Source organism: Microcaecilia unicolor, chromosome 1 (assembly GCF_901765095.1).
Source record: "Microcaecilia unicolor chromosome 1, aMicUni1.1, whole genome shotgun sequence".
NCBI lineage: Eukaryota > Metazoa > Chordata > Amphibia > Gymnophiona > Siphonopidae > Microcaecilia > Microcaecilia unicolor.
This window is the reverse complement of record NC_044031.1, coordinates 185,958,641-185,975,004: the sequence shown is the minus strand read 5'-3', so window position 1 is coordinate 185,975,004 and position 16,364 is coordinate 185,958,641. Positions and strand designations below refer to the sequence as shown.

Below are 16,364 nucleotides of genomic sequence, written 5' to 3'. Positions count from 1 at the left end.
AAGCCTACATACTGTAGCATCTTTGGATTAGTATTCTTTTTGTTAAGTAGAAGTATCCCAACCTACCAAACATCAGGATATTTTTTCTGAATCAACAGAGCTACAAGAACTTGTTCAGTTAAAAAAATTCTCGCTGCGACTGTTATTCTAAACTTATTCGTGAAGCCCCTAACCTCCTGCATACTCTTCTTAGACTCCTATCTAGATTCTCTTTGCTTTCTCCATCTAGTTCTTCACATTTACAACTTTCATGCCCAGAATTTCTGGGATAAGATCCTGAAAATTTGTCATACCACCCTCCCATGAAATTTAATATGCTCCAGTTTTGGTTCACCTTCTATTGGCCAATCCCGTATTTCCCCTGCACGAAATTCTGCTTCTCCGATTATATCTTGTGTTACCTCATGTTCTGCATGGTGTGCATTCAATTTACCAACTATTTTTGAACTTACCTGATCTTACAGTTCTGTAAAGAAAACTTACTGTGCTCTAGATCCTTTTCCACCTATCTACCCATAGACTTCTTCCTCTCATCCTCTCTGTGATAAGAAATTGTCTCTCTTCTGGCACAGTGCCTATCGAATGGAAAACGTCTGTGGTTCATCCAGTTCTGAAGAATTCTATGCTTAATAAACTTAATCCTGTTAGTTATAGGCCTATTTCTCACATATTGTTTCTATTAAAGCTCACAGAGAAGCTTGTATTTCACCAACTTAATGATCACGTTGAAGTTTCACTTTTCTTGCACCCAAGGCAATCAGGTTTCCATTGTGGTCACTCGAGACTATCCTTACTTCTCGTGTAAATTATATTCATTCTGCCTTTGATAAAACTTAGATTGTGAGCCCTCTGGGGACAGAGAAAGTACCTGCATATAATGTCTACAGCGCAGCGTACATCTAGTAGCGCTATAGAAATGATTAGTAGTAGTAGCGATAATGGGTTGAATGTTCTCTTAATCTCTCTAGACTTTAATGGTGCCTTTGATTTAGTGGATTACTCTCTCCTTCTGGCTCTTCTCACTTCTCTTGGTGTTTTGGGTACAATTCTTTCATGGTTTTCCTCTCTCCATTCTAACTGGAGCTTTGTTGTGCAGATTTCGCATGATATTTCTTCTCCTCACGTTTTACACTGTGGCATAGACAGTTCAGTCTCCTGCAATAATTTAAAATTCCCCACAGTTCTTCTGCCATCCTGTTATCAAGGTAATGTAATATATTTGTTTTACACTAAACTTGTTGCTTAGCATTGAGACAAATATGTTTTTATTTTGAACTCGACTACAAAATATTCTACGTGTGCAGTGTCCCTTCAGTGTATTTTTGCAAATGCTAGGCAGTATGACATATAGGTTTTCTAAAGCAGTGGCTTCTTCCATCCCATCCTCCCATATAGGTCCATAAATAACCTTGGAATTATTGAACAATTCTACAGTTCCCTCAGTCTCAGCCAGTCTGCTGTAGTTCTTTTAAAGTAATCTTAGCACTTGCAAAGACCTTCCTCAGCAGTTCCCTTAACCCACAGGTACTGATTTTGGAGAGGGTGGCTTTTGGTTGCATGGCTGACAGACAGGCATGGAGCCCACACAGACACAGGCAGAGTGTAGTGTAAGTGAAAGAAAAGCTTTTTTATTGAACCAGCAATCAAAATAGCACAGACTGTTCCTGTGACAGACTTAGGCTCAAACATGGGCAGCAACCACATTGAAATCTCTTAACACTTTTAATCTCATCAGGTTCCTCAACACAGTTATCAATAGAAATCAAACAAAATAAAACATGGAAAAGAAAATAATATGATACCTTTTTTATTGGGCATAACTTAATACATTTCTTGATTAGCTTTCGAAGGTTGCCCTTCTTCGTCAGATCGGAAATAAGCAAATGTGCTAGCTGACAGTGTATATAAGTGAAAACATTCAAGCATTACTATGACAGGCTGACAGGGTGGGAGGATGGGGTGGGTAGGAGGTATGCATGGGGACATCAAAGCATATCATTGATATTCTAACAGGATGGGTGTTGATAGGTGAGGGGTGGGGTGATCAACAGAGAAATACAGCTTTATGGTTTATAATGGGCTAGGAACCCCAGATCCTTGTTAAGTCCTTTCTGTTGGGTGTTAAAATATTCAATCATTCTGACTTCAAAGGTCTTACGTTCTTGTATGGTTTTAAAGTTACCTTTCTATTGATAACCTTAAGAGTGGACTAACACGGCTACCACACTCCTGTACTCAACACAGTTCAAATTACTCGCACACAAATCCAGTCTCCAGTTGGGACACTCAGGACATGGATCTTCACAGATAAATAAAGGCTCTCTTTTACCTTTGCAGTCTTCTGTTTCTTCTTACATAATTCCTGGGTGTCTACTACTGAACACTGGGTGCAAAACCTCTGAGCTAGGGCAACTCCTTGCCTCCTTTGAACTCCCCCACAGGTACTGCAGCCCAGTCAACACTCTGGGAAGATTCCCCTCATTTGGAGCCTCTCTCCAGGAGACCTCTGTACTGGGGGGGGGGGGGGGGGTCAGTCTCTCTCTCTCTCTCTCTCTCTCTCTCTCTCTCTGCCCCAGGGCATTTAACCATTTCCTTGCCTAAGCCCCACCCCTCCGACTCAGCAGGTTAGCGCCACATGGTTTAACTTCAACACCACTGAGGGAATGTTCTTACACAAACTTGCCACTTTACCACTCTTCCTCACATGGCCTAATCAAGGCAGTTTCCTGTTTGTACTAATCTGTTTCCACTTTACAGTGATGGACTTCACTGTGCCCCAAGAAAAATTCAAACACATTGACATTTTCTTTTAGCTTTCCCCCAATTTCTACCTTTCAATAACTTTCTCCCATTATTTTTCAGCAGCTTTGTATTCAGCATAATTAGAGCTTTGCTTTAAATTAGCTTCATTAAAATGGTTTGATTCTTTATACAGGAGAATTTGGCTTAGTCCACTTAATGTGTTTGGACACAGGGGGTATGTTTAACGTATTCTAAGCCTTGTTAAGGCAATTTTTTATAATGGAGCTGTGGCAAAGGGTATGGAGACTTACACAATCAAGACTTTTTGGTTTCTTATTCTTAATTTCTGAATCTTTGTATAATCTTTCATGTTGAGTATGCTCTGTAGATCAATAAAGTAATCTCCTACTTTATGCATTTTGAATTTTAATTTTTAGAAAGTAAAATGTTAAAAAATGGGTTGCTTTGCTGATTTTCCCCATTTGCATTTCCTTGAAATATCCACAGGCAGAAGGGGAATAGAGCATACCTACCCCTTCTTGATGAGTGTGGTGAGTCCTGCTGGCCTCAGATCGTGGGGTTTGTGGCACAGCAAGATTGTCCAGATGAAGTGCTTGAATATGGCACTGCACTTTCAGCCGATGGAGGGTCAAGTCTGCTATAAGAGGTGGTTTTCTTCAGTCTTCATTCACATCAGCCACCAGGATTGAGGGTGGCTGATTCTGAACGAGTGAAGGAGATGCCGAGAGATTTCCATTTGTCAGAACTAGGAGATTGCAGTTTGATGCTCACCAGAGTAAGCTGACAAGGGGTAAGGGGCAGACGGAGATGACTTTGAGGCAGGGGTGTAGCCAGACCTCGCGGTGGGAGGGGGCACGTTTTGGTGTGCCATCCTGCTGCTGTAAATACCTGCGGGGGGGTCCCTAACCCCTGCAAGCTGAAGCATTCGTTTAGCACCCGTTGCCGGTGCCGCCATGTTGCCCGCCCTGCTGTCTCTTCCCCTCATGTCCTGCACGCTCCTTTTAGTGAAATTAAGCAAAACCAGAGGCCCAGAAGAAATTTGGGGGGCCCCCTTGTGGCCCCACCTAGCTATGCCACTGCTTTGAGGCAAGCATGATCAGTAGCCTCCCTCACCTCTCCCCCTTATAAAGCATCTTATGGTCAGTCTGGAGTAATTGTGGGCTTTGATGGTCAGATTGGATTGTTCTACAAATGTGTGCCCTGCACAGCTTGGGGTGTGGAGTCCAAGTATTTTAATTTTGTTTAGTTTTTTGTTTGTCATTTACCAGAATTTTATTTCTCATTCGTGGGGCAATGTCATAACTAATTCTCACTGTTTTGCAAAGAATGTGCATTCTTTCCCAATAGGGCACACATGCATGAATAGTGCGCAAATAGTGTGTATATTATTGGGAAAGAGTGCATTTTATTTACAATACAGGAATCAAAAAAACCCAAAATTTCATTTTTGTTTCTTTGTCATTTCAAATGAATGCACATCCCTATTTTGTTGAGATGAAAAGTATGGTGCAGGGAACCAAGGTCAGCTTAAAGGAATATCAGGGGAAGATAGGAGCATTGGAAAAAGAGCTCGAGAATGTCAAAGCAGTTAGTACTGGTTTAAATAAAGATAAAGTTAATTATAATAGGAAACTGGATCATCTTAAGAACTTGAACAGCCATCTCAAACTTCAGTTTCTGAACTTTCCTAAAATACTAAGGATGACCCCACAAGATCTTTTTAGAAGGTATTAAACTGAAGCCTTAACCTCGATTAGAAACTTTGCTTCCTATGTCCAAGGCAAAACTTAAATGACCTTCACACTTCAAATAACAGGTTCATAAGTACATAAGTAATGCCACACTGGGAAAAGACCAAGGGTCCATCGAGCCCAGCATCCTGTCCATGACAGCGGCCAATCCAGGCCAAGGGCACCTGGCAAGCTTCCCAAACAACCCCAAACAAGGGCAAAGCGTAGTCTAACCTGCACGGAATGACAGGTAAAACCTCATGCAAGGGCTTAGATAAGTGTAACCTGCACAGAGTGGCAAGTACAACCCCAAACAAGAGCATAGAAGGGAGTTAAGTTGCACAGAGCAGCAGTTACAACCCCAAACAAAGACATAGAGTGGTAGATGGTAGAACTTGAAACAAAGGGCACAGCAGGTACAGCTCTAGCCACCTTACTGGGCAGACTAGATGGACCTTACTGGTATTTTTCTTTGTCCTAGAATGTTTTTTCCTACAAGCAAAAAAGTTGATTAAGCCTGTTATTTCCGTTCCATCTTTAAGTGATAATGGGTGTAATGAAGTGGTTTGCTGTTTCATGCTTAAAACTTTTAATTTTGTAACTTTGTTGCCTCTGAATTCCCTTAGTTTCTCTTTCTCCTGTGTTCTAGATCGAGGTTTAATGGGCCTGTTTTCATGTTAAAATGAGAATTTTCTTTATCATTGTATTGTTCAGGCTATTGACCCATATTTCTGTAACAAGTGTTGCCAATGTTTTTTTCTTTATAAGACAGTATTGATCCTTAGCCCCGTTAAAGGCCACCGCCATATATATAGATCATGCCATATGAATCACCTGATGGACTTCGTTTAGTTACTTTAATTTGTACTGTACTTAAGATCTGAAGATGTGATGTGATATTTAAGTTCCAATATTAACATTTGTTCATATTTGTTATCTTTTAATTGTAAGTGTTGTTTTTGCAAATATACTTTCCTAAAATTGACAGGTTGTTGTTCTTGGCTTATAATTTGTCCGTGCGTATTATTTTATACATTTAAAGTACTGACACAGTTTGTAGATGTGTACAGTCATCAAAATGTGTAATATATGTGCCAATGTTTGAATTTAGGAATTTGCAGAACTTGATTCATTGCATGATCTATATATAGATCTGTGGCAGCAAATGGCATTAGTACATTGCTGTATATAAGGGAGGGAATGGGCTAGTCCTGCTCAGTCTATGTGTTACCTAATTATACACCACAATACATGCAGGGCCACTTTTACCAGTGGACAAAAGGGTCAGATTCCCCGGGCCCCTGCATGAAGGGAGCCCAGTCGCCCATTTCTGTATTCAACACAAAAACCTGCCTTTTTTTTTTCTCTCCCATCTGTCCACCATGGGTACTACATCTCTCCCTCTCTCTTCCTCCCCCTTCCTTGCAGTCTTCCATACTTCTCCCCAGCAGCAATTACCTCAAGCCATGTTCAATCAGCATTGGGGCTATCTCTCTGAAAGGCCTCACCTGCACAGAAACTGGAAGTCGTATCATAGTAGGCGAAGCCATGCAAGGAGAAGGTCTCAACACTGGCTGAAAGCGGCTTGAGGTAATCGCTGCTGGACACAAAGTGAGTGAAATAGGGCCCCTGTAGGGAATTCAATGCTCTATAATTTTGAGCATATTTAAAGATGCTGAAGTAGCTGACTTTTTCTGCCTGCCTATTTTTTGGTATTGGAATCTGAGAGTCTTCATATTTAAATGGACAGCCATAGGTGCTCTTTTTGAGAAAGCTAAATATCTCTTCCTTTTTGTAAATTTGACTATGTAATGTTTTGGACATTTTGTATACATTTAATGCACATGTGGTGTTATGGAATTATTCTGACCAGTGATGTTTTTCCTTGTGGAAGCTCTCGATAATATTTCTGTTTATAGAGCTCCATAGTTAAGGTCTGCAAGCTGATAGGTGTCCTTGCCCACTTTTTTGAATGAACTGGCTGCTTTTGGAGCCTTTGTATATGTTTTTGAATGAGATCCAAAATCAGTTATAGCTGTGACATGGTATTTTCTAAATCTGCTGTGAAGGGACTGTCTCACTATATGTCAACTATTTTTGCTTAGATGGGAGCTTATTAAAAAAAATACAACATCAACACAGGTGACATAGATGTACATGATTGGCATGCAGGCAAGTGCACAGTGCAGATCCAAGGCAAGAAATGGTATTGGCCTCTTCAAATGTTCACTTGACATGAAAATTGTCAATTTGTGGATTCTCTACAGGCTAATTCATGGTAAGAAGTCTATGGATCAAAAGGAATTCAGACATCACATAATCACTGCATATTTGCATGTCAACGTTGATAAAACCAAGCAAGGTTGTCTGAGTATCCTAAGACCACTTAACCGTCTTCGACGATGTGCACAATGATGGCACAGGCCACTTGATTGCCAAAGACCACAGCAGTGAGAATATCAGATGGTCATGTTCTGGCAGACCAACATATTACTGTGCAAAGCATGGTGTAACTTTGTTCGCTGGCTTTTTTTACCTGTAGGAAACTCGTTGAATCACAGTTGAGATACAAGTCTCATTTGGTGCCACTGATCTATTATAGATCAGTTTATAATCTTTCAGTTTGAAATCATTCAATAGTTCTTTACTTGTTTCCACTGTTATTTTTGTTATGTGCCAGTGATGTATTATAAAAATCACTAGTAGAAAAGGCCCGTTTCAGAAACAAATGAAATGTCCGCTAGCAAGGTTTTCCTCGGAGTGTGTATGTTTGAGTGAGTGTGTGTAAGAGAGAGAGAGTGAATTTGCGAGTGTGTGTGCGAGTGTGTGTCTGTGAGAGAGAGTGTTGTGCCTGGGGCCCCTCCCTCCCACCCAGTTCCAGTGTCCCCCCTTCCTCCGTGTTCCAGGGTCGTCGTCCCTCCCTCCCTCCGTTCCTCCAAGTTCCAGGGTCGTCCCCCTGTTTTTTTGTTTTGTTTTTAAGTTTTTGTATAGGTGGTGCATTCCTCCCCTCTCGTGCCCCACTTCCCCCCCCCCCCGTTCCATACCCCCTCCCTCCGAATTCCACACCCCTACTGCTCTCCGAGTTCCAGACCCCACCTCCCTGCCTCCCTCTCTCCCTACGATTTGCAGACCCCCCTCCCTGTCTCCGAGTTCCAGACTCCACCTCCCTGCCTTCCTCCCTCCCTCCGATTTGCAGACCCCCCCTCCCTCTAATTTACAGACCCCCCTCGGAGTTCCTGACCCCTGGACTCCCCTGCCACGACCCTCTCGAGCCCCCCTTCCTGCCGCCAACCCTCGCGTACCTGTGCTGGGGGGGGACCCCAGCCCCCGCCAGCCGAAGTCCTCTTCTCGGCCGCGCGGCGTGGACGAATGATGTGATTAAGTTTGAATCAGGTTCTGTTCGTGCATCTGACGTCAGACGCACACAGACAAACAGATTCCAACTTCATCACGTCATTCGTCCACGTCGCGCAATCGAGAAGAGGACTTCGGGTGCCGGGGGTTGGGGTCCCCCACCAGCACAGGTACGCGACGGCGGCGGGAAGGGGGGCTCGAGAGGGTCACGGCAGGGGGGTCCAGGGGTCAGGAACTCCGAGGGGGGTCTGGAAATCGGAGGGAGGGGGGTCTTTGCAAATCAGAGGGAGTGAGGGAGAGAGTTGGGGTCTTGAACTGGCAGCTGCGGGTGGTGAGGGGGTTGATGTGCCTGTGGGGGGGAGGTGTTGATGTACTTGGGGGGAGGGGCTTGGGTGGTGCCGGGAGGGTGTTGATGTGTTTGAGGGAGGGGCTTGGGTGATGCGCCGAGGGGGGGGGTTGTCTGCGGTGCCGCGCTTGTCGTATTGCAGGGAGCGGCACACTCACAGCTGATTCCCAGGCAGGGGGAGGAGTAGGGAAACAGCATGTTTCCCTACTCCTCCCCCTGCCTGGGAATCAGCTGTGAGTGATGTCAGCCTGGCTACGGAGCCTAGCTCAGTAGCCATGGACACAGGCAGCTACTTTAGAACGTTGATGGTGAGAATTATTATATAGGATAGGGCCCTGTTTACTAAGCCATGCTGTAGGCACACTGTTTTTAGCATGCGCTAACACTAGAGACACCCATAAAAATATATGGGTGTCTTATGGCATTAGCACGCGCTAAAAACGCTAGTGTGTCTTGGTAAACAGGGCCCATAGTTTTAGCCATACATCAATTTGGTAGTTAATGGTTTAAGTCTCACCACTTAGGATATAGGGTATGAACTGTGCACCATTATTTGCTGTCCTCTATGCTTTTTCTATTGTTTGAGACATGTGACTTCTAAAACTGAACACAGTATTCCAGATGAGGTCTCGAACAATAACCTTTTCTGAGGCATTATACATGTCTGGTTGGTTTCTGGTTCCTGATAAACAATTTGTAGCAAATGAATGTTCAGGCATAGCAAATTTTGTGAAAATGGATTTATCATGATGAATCTCTTAGTTTATGGAAAGTATGGGTCACCGATTTGTTTCTGGTGACAAAACTACTTTTTTGTGCAGTTTATATTCAATAACTATCTTCCAATTTTATGAAAATAGAAACTTTGAAAACTTTAAGTAGTGACATAAGAAAGAAAGAAATGGTTTAATATTCACTGGCTACTTCCTTGCAAAACAAATAAACAAAAAAAATCCACTAAGAAAAGAGAAGCAGACAAATCAGGAGGAAACTACAACATTTTTAAAATCATGCAATACTTAGAAAATGTCAAGCATTTTATATTTCATTCTTTGACATAAAGTCCCTACAAGTGCAGATGGTAATTGCTGGTTCCTTGTTCATACAGAAGTCTATTGGCATTGCTGTTGCCCTTCTGACATCAGCTCTGCCTTTTATTGTTCAGCAGAATGCAGATGATATTGATGGGTTTTCTGCCACTTATCTTTTGTAGTGAACTTCCTCATGAAGCTCTGACAGTGATGATAAAATAAATTCTTCCTAGAGGATTACTTCTTGAAGCATTCAATTTTTTAAAGAATGCATTGTGGATAATAAATTCCATGCATGTGCTTGCCTGCTTAACAGACTATTATGAATACAATTTACATTTAATCTTTGTATATGTTTTTGAATGAGATCCAAAATCAGTTATAGTTGTGACATGGTATTTTCTAAATCTGCTGTGAAGGGACTGTCTCACTATATGTCAACTATTTTTGCTTAGATGGTAGCTTATTTTTGCTGTATTTTTCATCTATGATATCATTTAGGCTGCTATTATCTCTGCCACCAGCTGTAAGTAGAAAAAATATTTGTGCCTCATCTTTCTGCAATGTGGAGATATTTCTCGAGTTCCTTGAATCTGTTGTAATATTTATTTTATTTACGGTTGCTTTTGCTTTTGCATTTAAAGAATGAATCCAAAGTGGTAGTTATTTTTACTGTTAATTTTTTTTTTGTCTAAACAGTGCTATCCTACATAAGTGAAACTTTCTTGAAGATGCTGTAGATATTTATGTATTGTAAATATTCAAAAAGACAGAAGATATAAAAGGCTTCACTTACTAAAATTCGTTTTTGCCTCCAGAGCAATACAGTAGCCAGACATGATTTTTTTTAAGGAGAGGGCAATGATTAACATGTCTGGGCACTAGACCCTCCCCCTCCCATTTTCTCTGCCCTACCTGATCTCCCATTAAAATTTTAAAAAATACCTTAGCTGGCAAGGATCCCCAAGCCTCACCAGTTGAAGAAATGTAGAACCCGCCTCCAATCTGTAAAGCTTCTCAGTTAGTGTGAAAATGAGCATGCATGCAATGCTGATATCAGCGGTTCAACCTGCTGCCTCTGACTGCCGAGCTTTACAGACTAGAGATGGGCTTCACATTTCTTCAGCTAGCAGGGCTTTAGGGATCCCTGCGAGCTACAGGGATGCTATGCTGTGACTGCTGGTGGGCTTGAGGCAGAAGTGTATCAGCTTGGAAACAGTCATCAAAATGGTGGTCATAATTCTGCTCTTTTGAGCTACCTCAGGGGTGTTTTTCTGAAAAGATAAAATACAGTTTAATCATGTAAAATAAATACAGACACACTACAACCAACACAATGTATAGCTCACATCAGTCTACCAAAGTGGCATTCTGATCAAGGTAATAGAAAGTACATAAGTATTGCCATACTGGGACAGACCAAAGGTCCATCAAATCCAGCATTCTGTTTCCAACAGTGGCCAATCCAGGTCACAAATACCTGGCAAGATCCCCAAAAAAGTACAAAACATTTTATGCTGCTTATCCCAGAAATAGTGGATTTTCCCCAAGTCCAATTTAATAATGGTCTATGGACTTTTCCTTTAAGAAGCCATCCAAACCTTTTTAAAACTCTGCTAAGCTAACCGCCTTTACCACATTTTGTGGCAACGAATTACACATAGAGTGAAGAAACATTTTCTCCGATTCATTTTAAATTTACTGCTTTGTAGCTTCATCGCATGACCCCTAGTCCTATTATTTTTGGAACGCATAAACAAACACTTCACGTCTACCCGTTCAACTCCACTCATTATTTTATAGACCTTTATCATATCTCCCCTCAGCCGTCTTTTTTCCAAGCTGAAGAGCCCCAGCCGCTTTACCCTTTCCTCTTAGGGAAGTTGTCCCATCCCCTTTATCATTTTTGTCGCCCTTCTCTGCACCTTTTCTAATTCCATTATATCTTTTTCGAGATGCAGCGACCAGAATTGAACACAATAATCAAGGTGCAGTTGCACCATGGAGCGATACAAAGGCATTATAACGTTCTCACTTTTGTTTTCCATTCTTTTCCTAATAATACCTAACATTCTCTTTGCTTTCTTAGCCGCCGCAGCACACTGAACAGAAGGTTTCAATGTATCATCAACGACTACACCTAGATCCCTTTCTTAGTTGGTGACTCCTAACGTGGAACCTTGCATGACGAAGCTGTAATTTCGGTTCCTATTTCCCACATGCATCAGTTTCCAATTGCTCACATTAAACGTCATCTGCCATTTAGATGCCCAGCCTCATAAGATAATTTTTCACAATCCTCTTGCGATTTAACTACTTTGAATAACTTTTGTGTCATCAGCAAATTTAATTACCTCACTAGTTACTCCAAAACAGCGGTCCGAGCACAGACCCCTGGGGAACCCCACTAACTACCCTTCTCCATTGAGAATACTAACCATTTAATCCAACTCTCTGTTTTCTATCTTTTAACCAGTTTTTAATCCACAATAGAACACTACCTCCTATCCCATGACTCTCCAATTTCTTCTGGAGTCTTTCATGAGGTACTTCGGCAAACACCTTTTGAAAATCCAGATACACAATATCAAACGGCTCACCTTTATCCACATGTTTGTTCACCCCTTCAAAGAAATGTAATAGATTGGTGAGGCAAGATTTCCCTTCACTAAATCCTTGTTGACTTTGTCTCATTAATCCATGCTTTTGAGTATGCTCTATAATTTTGTTCTTTATAATAGTCTCTACCATTTTGCCCGGCACTGATGTAAGACTCACCAGTCTATAATTTCCCGGATCTCCCCTGGAACCATTTAAAAAAATCGGCATTACATTGGCCACCCTCTGATCTTCCGGTACCATGCTCGATTTTAAGGATAAATTATATATTACTAATAATAGTTCTGCAAGTTCATTTTTCAGTTCTATTAGTACTCTGGGATGAATACCATCCGGTCCAGAAGATTTTCTACTCTTTAATTTGTCAAATTGCCCCATTACATCCTCTAGTTCTATAGAGATTTCATTCAGTATCTCTGACTCGTCAGCTTTGAATACCATTTCTGGCACTGGTATCTCTCCCAAATCTTTCTCAGTGAAGACCAAAGCAAAGAATTCATTTAATCTCTCCACTACGGCTTTGTCTTCCCTGATCGCCCCTTTTACCCCTTGGTCATCTAGCGGTCCAACTGATTCTTTTGCCAGCTTGCTGCTTTTAATATACCTAAAAAAACTTTTACTATGTGTTTTTGCCGCCAACGCAATCTTTTTTTCAAAGTCCCTCGACTTCTTTATTTATATAAAACACCAACCAAGCTGACTTCCATTGATCATTCTACTTGATCCCACATATGATCATTTCTACCAGTCCTCTACCTTCAAACTGAAGCTCATCCCAGCTTTAGAACTGTCAATCAATGTATCTGTGTTCTGCCTTGTAGCGCTATAGAAGTGATAAGTAGTAGTAGTAAACCACTATTTTCTTTATAAAAGTAGTCTTTTGTATTGCACAATCTACGTACTATCTACGTATTTAGTAAAGTTAAGCCTGTATTCTGATATCTGTCTAAATTCTTCCAACAAAGAAATAAGAACTGCTCTTGATGTATCAAGCTGAGCCATATATACCAGCACATCATCTTTGTAAAGAGGTAATTTATGTTCAACACACTCTATCACAAACCCTTTGATTGATCTGGAATCCTGTATTGATTGAGTCAACAGTTGAATAGCCAAATCAAACAGTGCAGGAGAAAGAGGGCATCCCTGCCATGTCCCACTGTGGTTTGAAACAGGAGCACACAACACACCATTAACATGAAGCTGGGCACATGGTGAAGACTAAAGGGCAGAGACCTAATCCATGAATTTGCTGGGTAGGCCCATCTTCAGACTCTGTTGAAGGATTTGTTAGCATCCAGTGCCACCACTGCCTCAATTACTCCACTACTTTCAGCCAGGTGTAATATATTAATTAATCTGCAGCTATTATCCATGGATGTGTGACCATGAACAAAACCCTGCTGATTCCGGATAGACAATCAAAGGCAGTACTCCCTCCAGCCTGTTTTGCAGTATTTTAGCTAGGAGCTTCATGTTTACATTGAGCAAGGAGCAATAGCCCTCCGTGTCCTCAGCCTCCCACTGCTGCTTGCACAGCAGCACAATTGTGGCATCCAGCAGTTCTCCTGCAGATTTCCTAGGAGCTTCCTCCAGGTAGGCGTCACATTGGCCACTCTCAAATCTTCAGGTGCTATGGACGATTTTGACGACAGGTTACACGTTGCTAACAGGAGATCAGCAATTTCGTGATTGAGTTCTTTGGGTTCCCTTGGGTGTGTGCCATCCGGTCCAGGTGATTTGCTACACTTTAATTTGTCAGTTTGGCTCAGTACGTCCTCCAGGTTCACCAAAGCTTTGCAGTCTTCTGCATGATTCTGAAGCTGATCCGAACAGACCACACATTATTGGGTAAGAATCCATAATTGGATGTCGAACAAATGTTTGTTTTGAAAATGATAAAATTTAAATTGCAGTGGGATTTTTAAACATTCTGGCATGGTTCAGAGAGAGAGAGAATTCTATTTCACACCCACATACCTCCTTCCCATCAGAGGCCACATGCAGACCTCCAGATTAACCCCAGTATTCTTTCTCAGACTTTGATGGATGTTTTTGAAGGAGAACAAGCCGAGTTTTCCTCAAGTGAGTGATATAGTATAAAAGGAATAATTTCAAATTACTTCTCAGACAAAAAACAAACAAAAAAGAGCCTTGTAGTAGGAGAGCCAGTATTGACCATTTAAGAAGTAAGATTTGGTACCTTGGATGGGGCTTTAGTTTTGTCACTAAGTTTGGGTTGTAGATTATTCAGGTTTTATATGTCATAACTTGTGATTTGTATTTGATTTGGTGTGAATTACAGTTTTTATTGCACTTTTTAACTTGCTGTGTCCATTTGTTTTGGAGTAGGATAATACAGATATGTGAAGTGAAATTAAATTTTATTCTGGAATTCAATGGGGCTGTTATCAATGTTGTCTACTGTCAGCTGGGCCCTCTTCCACAAACGGGCCGAGGCTGATACTGCTTAGCTTTTTCAGATTCACTGTTGGCCAGGAGGCTTCAACCACCGTCTTGTCCTCACTCAGTTCTACCGGGCTCCAGCCCTCTTCTCCAGTGATCATTACCCTCTGTTGTCCTCACAAAAGGTTTCACTCACAAACGCACAGCAACTACAACGCTTCTTATAAGTTAATAATTTATTTGGCTTAATCTTTGATTACACAATTCATAACCTTTATTGTTCTCCTTTTCCTTTAACATAGTCCAGCATACCTCTCTAGGAGGCCCTAATGTGTGTCCAGTTCCTTCTGACACTGCTTTAACTTCTCAGCAATTTGTCAGTTTCATTAGCTCTGTAACATCAGTGCATTTCATCACACACCCTGCTTTAATTCTTCAGCACTTTGCTAGCTTCATTTAACTTTGAAACATCCGTGCATTTCATCACACTATCCTTGGTACGTTCAACAAAACAGTTCCATTTCATTTCTTTCCCATATCCCCATTCCTTTAAACACACTTTTCCGCCCTCAGAGGCAATTCACCCGGCCAACCTCTTCCACAGGCTCCTTCCCCAATGCATAAACCTTCTTTCCCCGGTCTTCAACAATTTTGGTATCACAGCAGATAGAAATCTTTTTACTTTACCCCCTGGAGTCCGGGCCAGAGCTGAGATCTCCATACACTCCTCCCCAGCTGCCTCCCTTTTATCATACTCCATAGCTTCCTCCCCACAAGGTTCCCCCAGCTGTTCCTCATCACCCTGATCAGAGACCATTTCCCAATCATCTTCCCCACCCTCCAATTCCTGTGAGTCTTGCCTAGAGAGTGATGGATCCTGGGGATGGTAGTTCCTTCCCCTATTCAATATCCTAACTGGTCTCTTGGCCACTAGGGGGCGAATTCCCCATGTACTAGGAACCCAAGAGTAAAACTTTCTCATCTTTAAGAATACTTCTTCCTCGAGCCCCTGTCTCAGCCCTCTCTCAGTTTGACGTCTCCCCAATCCCTTACACTACATATGTTTTGAGTATCACATACCATGTAAAATGAGTTTATCTTGTTGGGCAGACTGGATGGACCGTACAGATCTTTATCTGCCATCATTTACTATGTTACTATGTTATCTCTTGTAGTAAGGGGTTTATTTCTTCTTGGAATTTTTTATAGAACTCCAGCAGATACCCATCAGGGCCCACACTCTTTCCATTCTGTAACTTTTTAATTGCTTTCTACACTGGTAATGATAGTCTACATAACATCTCCTGTTAATGGCACACAAGGGAGGCTGACCCACTCCAGCAAGGCCTGATAGACCTCACAGTAAGGTCCTCCTCTCCTACACACAGGTCCTTAAAAAATTGCCACAATACCCATTCATGTTACTTTCAATATTGAAGCTATCAATCACTACTACGTTTCTCATTCTATAAAGTGAGTGCTAACATTTATAAAATATTAAGTTATAGCTCTATTTCTGGAATTTAGATGCAACTACTTACACCAGTTGTATGGCTGGCATAAATGTTCATGCCTATCCAGATATGTGTGTTTATGCCCAATTGGTAGTGTTCTATAAAGGAAAGTAGGCACCTTTTTTTCTTCATAGAATATGTGGCATTCAGACACACTCTGGGCACCTGTATATAGGCACGCAGTGTTCACAGTGGCTGAAATTGTAGTCAAAATTACTCATATGCTTCTAAGCTTCTGATTACTTGCTATTCAAAGCAGATTGTTTATTTAAAGTTTGTTTTGTTGCTTCACCTACTTTGAGATGTTGTGACAATTGATGCCTTTATAAAATAGGCTGGGCTTGTCACATACCGTCCTGTTATCAAATCAGACCCTATAATAGGGATGTGCATACATTTGAAATAAGATGGGAAATGTCACCAAACGTAATCAAAAAGTGTTCCTGATTGTTTTTGGTGAGTTTGCCACAATTTGCTGGAAACAATTAGTTATGATTTTTAAATGTCAACATTTCCCATGTTGGTTCATGTAGTTCTTACCCTGAAACAAAGGGGGTAAAAATCATTTTCCCCCTATTGAAAATAGTATACATTGTTCCTG

General features: G+C 41.5%; 1 protein-coding gene across 4 annotated transcripts in view; it reads left to right on the top strand.

Annotated features, from left to right (window-relative positions):
* PIGN (phosphatidylinositol glycan anchor biosynthesis class N) overlaps nt 1-16,364 on the top strand; it is a 276,457-nt gene that overhangs the window by 154,573 nt on the left and 105,520 nt on the right. The gene's annotated exons all lie outside the window — the stretch shown is intronic.